Here is a 6,799-nt window from a genome sequence, read left to right on the forward strand (position 1 = left end):
GGGACTTTTTCTATGTATTGGGGGGCTTGGCGGAATTTTTTTATGTATTGGGGGCTTGAGTGACTTTATTCTTTGTATTGTGGACTTGGGGGTATTTTTCTATGTATTGGGGGGGGCTTGGGGTATTTTTATATGCATTGGGGGACATGGGGGAATTTTTCTATGTATTGGGAGCTTGGGGGAATTTTTATATGTATTGGGGGGCTTGGGGGTATTTTTATATGGGTTGGGGTATTTTTTATATGGGTTGGGGTATTTTTTATATGTATTGGGGAGGGTTGTTTTTTTATATGATGTGTGTGTGTGTGTGTGTGTGTGTGTGTGTGTGTGTGTGTGTGTGTGTGTGTGTGTGTGTGTGTGTGTGTGTATACAGTTAGGTCCGGAAATTATTGGACACTGACATAATTTTCATAATTTTGGCTCTGTACGCCACCACAATGGATTTGAAATGAAACAACCGAGATGCAATAGAAGTGCAGACTTTCAGCTTTAATTCAAGGGGTTGAACAAAAATATCGTAGGAAACGTTTAGGAATTGCAACCATTTTCATACATAGTCCCCTTATTTCAGAGGCTCAAATGTAATTGGACAAATTAACACAATCATAAATAAAATGTTCATTTTTAATACTTTGTCGTGAATCCTTTGCAGGCAATGACTGCTTGAAGTCTGGAACGCATGGACATCACCAAACGCTGGGTATCCTCCTTTGTGATGCTTTGCCTTTACTGCAGCTGTCTTCAGATGTTGTTTGTTCATGGGTCTTTCTGCCTTAAGTTTTGTCTTCAGCAAGTGAAATGCATGCTCGATCGGGTTGAGATCAGGTGATTGACTCGGCCATTGCAGAATATTCCACTTCTTTGCCTTAAAAAACACCTTGGTTGCTTTCGCAGAATATGTTTGGGTAATGGTCCATCTGTAAAGTGAAGCGCTGTCCAATCAACTTCGCTGAATTTGGCTAAATCTGAGCAGACATTATATCCCTATACAATTCAGAATTCATCTGGCTGCTTCTGTCTTCTGTCTCATCATCAATAAACACTAGTGACCCAGTGCCATTGTAAGCCATGCATGCCCATGCCATCACACTGCCTCCACCGTGGTTTACAGATGATGCGGTATGCTTTGGATCATGAGCCGTTCCAAGCCTTCTCCATACTGTTTTCTTCCCATCATTCTGATACAGGTTGATCTTAGTTTCATCTGTCCAAAGAATACTGTTCCAGAACAGGGCTGGCTTTTTTTAGATATTGTTTTGCAAAGTCTAATCTGGCCTTTCTATTCTTGAATCTTATGAGTGGTTTGCACCATGAGGTGAACCCTGTCTATTTGCTCTTGTGAAGTCTTCTCTTTATGGTAGACTTGGATAATGATATACCTACCTCGTGGAGAGTGTTCTTCGCTTGGCTGGATGTTGTGAAGGGGGTTTTCTTTACCATGGAAAGGATCCTATGATCATCCACCACTGTTGTCTTTCGTGGACGTCCAGGCCTTTTTATGTTGCAGAGCTCACCAGTGCGTTCTTTTTTTCTCAGAATGTACCAAACTGTTGATTTGGCCACTCCTAATGTTCCTGCTATCTCTCTGATGGATTTTTTATTTTTTTTGCAGCCTAAGGATGCCCTGTTTCACTTGCATTGAGAGCTCCTTTGACTGCATTTTGTGGGTTCACAGCAACAGCTTCCAAATGCGAATGCCACACCTGGAATCAACTCCAGACCTTTTACCTGCTTAATTGATGATGAAATAACGAAGGATTAGCCCACACCTGTCCATGAAACAGCTTTTGAGTCAATTGTCCAATTACTTTTGGTCCCTTGAAAAAGAGGGGACTACATATTAAAGAGATGTAATTCCTAAAGCCTTCCTCCAATTTGGATGTGAATACCCTCAAATTAAAGCTGATAGACTGCACTTTAAGCCCATATTCATTATTTAACTGTAACTTGAATTTATTTTGGTACACAGCCAAAATAACAAAACTTGTATCAGTGTCCAATTATTTCCAGACCTAACTGTATATCCTAATTTAAACCACAGTTACTGTAACAGCTCTCAGTAATACACGGTGGGAGTGACATCCTTTTTTTAAATCACAAAAAATATTAACCTGTGTACAGTGGAGGGATTCTGCCGGCTCGGGCGAACCTGTTCCTAAATTTTTCATAGTTTGCTGAACCTGTGTGACCAGCCCTACCTTCCTAGCTGACCTTCCTACCTTCCTACCAGACTAGCTGTGCGAGGACCCATGGGGAGAACCACTCAGCTCCCCTCCCCCCCCGCCCCTATAAAAGGGTGGTACGGTGAGAGAGCCTGTTGCTAAAAAATTTGAATCCCACCACTGCCTTTGTAACCTGTGAACAATAAGGGCCTCATGCACTAAGCGCCGAAAAGCGTTTTATCGCCATTTTCTCGCCAAAAAAGCCTTTCCGATTCAGTAAGCGCCGATAAGTGGCCAAAATCGGCCATTTTTGTTCCTGATAAAAACTTATCGGCAGCCGGGCACTTTTTGAACTCGGCTGAATTCAGGTAGCCCCGATCAGCTTTTCGCTGCTGATCGGCACTCCCGAATTGAGATTTTTTCGCCAATCCGTCCCGCCAACTAAAGTTGGCGGGTTGGTGGGGGAGAAGCATTGGCAAGGTCGACACTTAGAAAAAATCAGGCCTTTTTCCTGTCTGTGATTGATGCCGGGGGTCTCCGGAGCTGATACCCGCACCGGAGCCCCCCGGCATGCATCCGAGGCAGGAAAAATGCATTTAAAGGCCACTTCCTTACCTTAGCGGCTAATCGCTAAGGCAATGAAGGGGTTAACCCGCCATGCCAGGTTTATTGTGGGTAGCGGGGGTGGGTGAAGGGGGTATTTGGCCCCAACGGGGGGTTGTTTAGGGCTTGCGGGAGGGCTTAACCCCTTAATACTGCTACGGTCATGAAGGGGTTAAGCTCTCCCGCTACCCACCCGCAAGCCCTAAACAAACCACCGTTGGGGCCAAATACCCCCTTCACCCACCCCCACTACCCACAATAAAAAAAATACACACACAAAATCCCCACACTAAATAAATAAATATATATAAAAATAAATATATATAAAAATAAATATACATAAAAATGAATATATATATTACCCCAACAACCCCTATACCCCCCTAACATACACATATATGCACATCAATGATACTGGAGGCCGGCGGGGGCCCTCGGGTATTACCCGCAGGCCTGCAGTACCAATTCTGTGCCCCCCCCAATTAATGTAAAAACACATACATACTTATAAAGAAATAACCCCCCCCCCCTAACACATACAGTATAGTAATGGGCACAATTACTATTATCCACAAATGGATAATAGTGAATGTGCTCATTTTAAATACATAAAGAACAATAAATACATTAAATACATATTGCACTCACCCTTGTCCGGCTGCCACGATGAAGGCCATCCTCATCTTCATCGTGCCCATGCCCCCTCCGATGCTGCAAAACATACACAAGAATAAAAACATCCAATGTAATGTCCCCTAACCCCTTAATCACCATAGCGGTTATTAACCGCTACAGGCATTAAGGGGTTAATCCACCCTCACCCACCACTCGGGAGGCCTACATACCCTCCCCCATTAACCCTCCACCCCGTGAGGCCTAACCACCCTCACCCACTACCCAGCCGGGAGGCCTACCCACATACCCTTGTGGCCAATACCCCCTCCCCCCACCCCCAGTACCCACAATAAAAACAATACACTGCACCACAATAAGCATCATTCTATTTATATGACTGGGTATATTCTGCCCAGTACTTGACCGACGTCAAACCGAATAGGGTGGGGCAAGATGTTTTAGATGGACACTGTGAACTGACGAGGAAGCGAAGACTCCCACGCCTTCATTTCTGGCACCACTTTGAACGCTCTCTTGGCATCCTCGGCAGGTGTGGTTTCCAGTGAGAAGAACCAGTCCCTTTCATCACGGGTAGGGTAGTTAGGTACAGCCACCATATGTCTCATTGCCCCAGGTGGAATCTCTGTCACCCCCTTCTCCAGGTTGAAGAACAGTCCAAACCCTTCTTGGGCAGAAATTCGGTAGCACTCTTCTTTGAAGGCAGGATGGATCCGCAGGGACGACAAGGGTAATTACCCGGCTTCTTTAAGGTACGCCCGGATCAAGGATTGCACCACATCCGCATTGGTCCCTAATATGATGGGGGAATTCAGACGTTCCGGGGGTTCAGGACACACAAACGCTTCCACTTCCATGGAGTGAGTCTTGTTTGTGTTAAGCTGCGGGATGCCCAGCCTGACTTGAATCACTCCGTTGATGGGGTAGGCTTTGCTACTGAGGCCCCATAACGTCATTTTCTCCACTGACTGCAGAGGCAGATGCTGGAGGTGTAGATCATAGAACCACAGGTACAAAGATCGTCACTTGAGAACCACTGTCCAGCAAAGCGGAGGCATAGATTTCCCTCAACTAGTACTCTTACTATGGCCACAGGTCCTACTTGGTTATAGGCCTCTTGATGGCGATCTTTTTCAGGACTAGGCACAGGGGCACTGTCCGAGGAGGTGGACAGCTGCTTCAACGGGTGAATGGTGAATGCCAGGGCACCAGGAGTAGGGTTCCCCGACTTTGTAAAGTCCTTTGCAAAGTGACCTTCTCTGTTGCAGGTATAACAGCGGACAACTCGGGTCGCACCTGAGCTGGGGTTAGGGGCCGAGCTCCGAGGCGTCTGGGTGTCTGGCGTGGAGGGTCATGGGGGGTACTCTCCTCTGGATTCTCCTTCGCACTAGGCCTCCTGGATGGAGCAACAACATAATAACACCAGAATTAAAAATCAAATGAGCTTTGTGAATAGCAGATCAGGCAGTAAAGAGTTATAAGGGAATGTATCGCCCACTAAACCACTTATCACTACTTTGTGAATCGCCCCCAATGACTTGGAAACGTTTGGTCAAAAACAACATTCCAGAGTCACCATCACCGGTCACGCGGTTATAATTCTGTAACACAAGTAAAGCAGAGTAGCACTCCAATTGAGAAAGTATGAGGTGGTTTATTTAAGCCAAAGTATCGGTCCTTAACACTGCCTTTTTCAATCTTTTCCAGATCAGTTTGGAGTAATAAAGTGCTTTATTTCTTGTTATTGCCTTAAAAAAATATGTATTGTATCCCAAAACAGAAAAAAAAGTTCAATTTTTGAAAGGTCCTTTGAATTTTGCACTCGTATATAAATGCATCTAGGATTGGTTGCTCTTAAACCCTAGAGAAGATCACTGTGAATATCCTTGTCAATCTCCCTCTTACAGATAAGGAAAGAAAGCACTATCTTCCAGAGATAAGTCACAAATAAATACATTAAATTAAATACATTAAATGTTAAATACATTACCCACCCCCTATGCTCCCCCCCCCCCCCCCATAAATACATGATTTATCCTTTTACATACAGGGTTCATACCCCAGCCCCACGCGAGTCCCCGGTGGGCCCGACAGGTCACCTGACAGACCTACATGTTACCAGCAACTTGTTTCATACATGTTCTGGAGGCCTGTTAGTGGGTCCCCGCCAGGCGCCTGTCACCCGTGGGCCACAATTGGGTCCCGATAGGCCCGCGGATGTCTGGGAGCCCCGGGTCAGACCCACAGGTCTGACCTATACATTCAATACATCAATCCTCCCCCACCCCCCCAACACCTACAGTAGAATAATGTGCCAAATAACTATTATCCAGATAGGGATAATAGATTATTTGCCCATTATTAAACACATTAACTAGCATATTATAATAAATAAAGTACTACTGACCTCATCAATAAGAAGCCCCCGTCGCCAGCACAATTCTTGTCCTCCGTTGCCCACAAAATACATAGCAATAACATTCAGATATCAATTAACCCCTTAAGCACCTTATCGGATAATAACCGCAAAGGTAAGGCCCGATACACACCCTTCACACACACACACACACAGAGACAGAGAGAGAGACAGAGAGAGAGACAGTGAGAGAGACAGAGAGAGAGACAGAGAGAGAGACAGAGAGAGAGACAGAGAGAGAGACAGAGAGAGAGACAGAGAGAGAGACATACAGAGAGACAGACAGAGAGACAGACAGAGAGACAGAGAGAGAGACAGAAAGAGAGAGAGAGACATGATGAACCAATATACAAATAAATGTAGAAGGGTTATCAAAAACATGCTCTACTACAAATACCACTTCTCCATACAAACACAGTACAATAAAATAATTTTTCCTTAAAAAAATCCAATCTCATCTTCCAATCAAAAGCCTCAAATGCCAATCAAAAGCCTCAAATGCCAATCTTCTGTAGGAGGTCCTTCCTCCTCGGCGTCTGCCTTCAAAATGAGACAACATAGGCTTTTAAAGGCCTATGACATCACATTTTCGTCATATGGTTCCCACGGCCCAACCATGTGTTTTGGCCGATAAAAAAAAAATGATGACGTCATTTAAAGGCAATGAAAGCACAGCCAATCAGAATGGCTGTGCTTCAATTGCCTTTAAGATGACGTCATGAAAAGAAAGATGGCCGGCCTCACATGGTACGGTAGCCAATCAGAGTGTGGGAACTCCATCCCAACTCTGATTGGCTCTAGTACACCATGTGACAGAGGCTTGGGGGAGAATGGATGTGACGTCATTGAAAGCCTGTCACATGGTACTAGAGCCAATCAGAGTTGAAATAGTTAATTGTTTAATTGTTATGGATGGAATTTAAATTGTTTAGTCATTTAATTAATGAATGCTAATTGATTTATGGTTACTTGATTGGTTTAAATA

Source organism: Ascaphus truei, chromosome 2, assembly GCF_040206685.1.
Source record: "Ascaphus truei isolate aAscTru1 chromosome 2, aAscTru1.hap1, whole genome shotgun sequence".
NCBI classification, from domain to species: domain Eukaryota; kingdom Metazoa; phylum Chordata; class Amphibia; order Anura; family Ascaphidae; genus Ascaphus; species Ascaphus truei.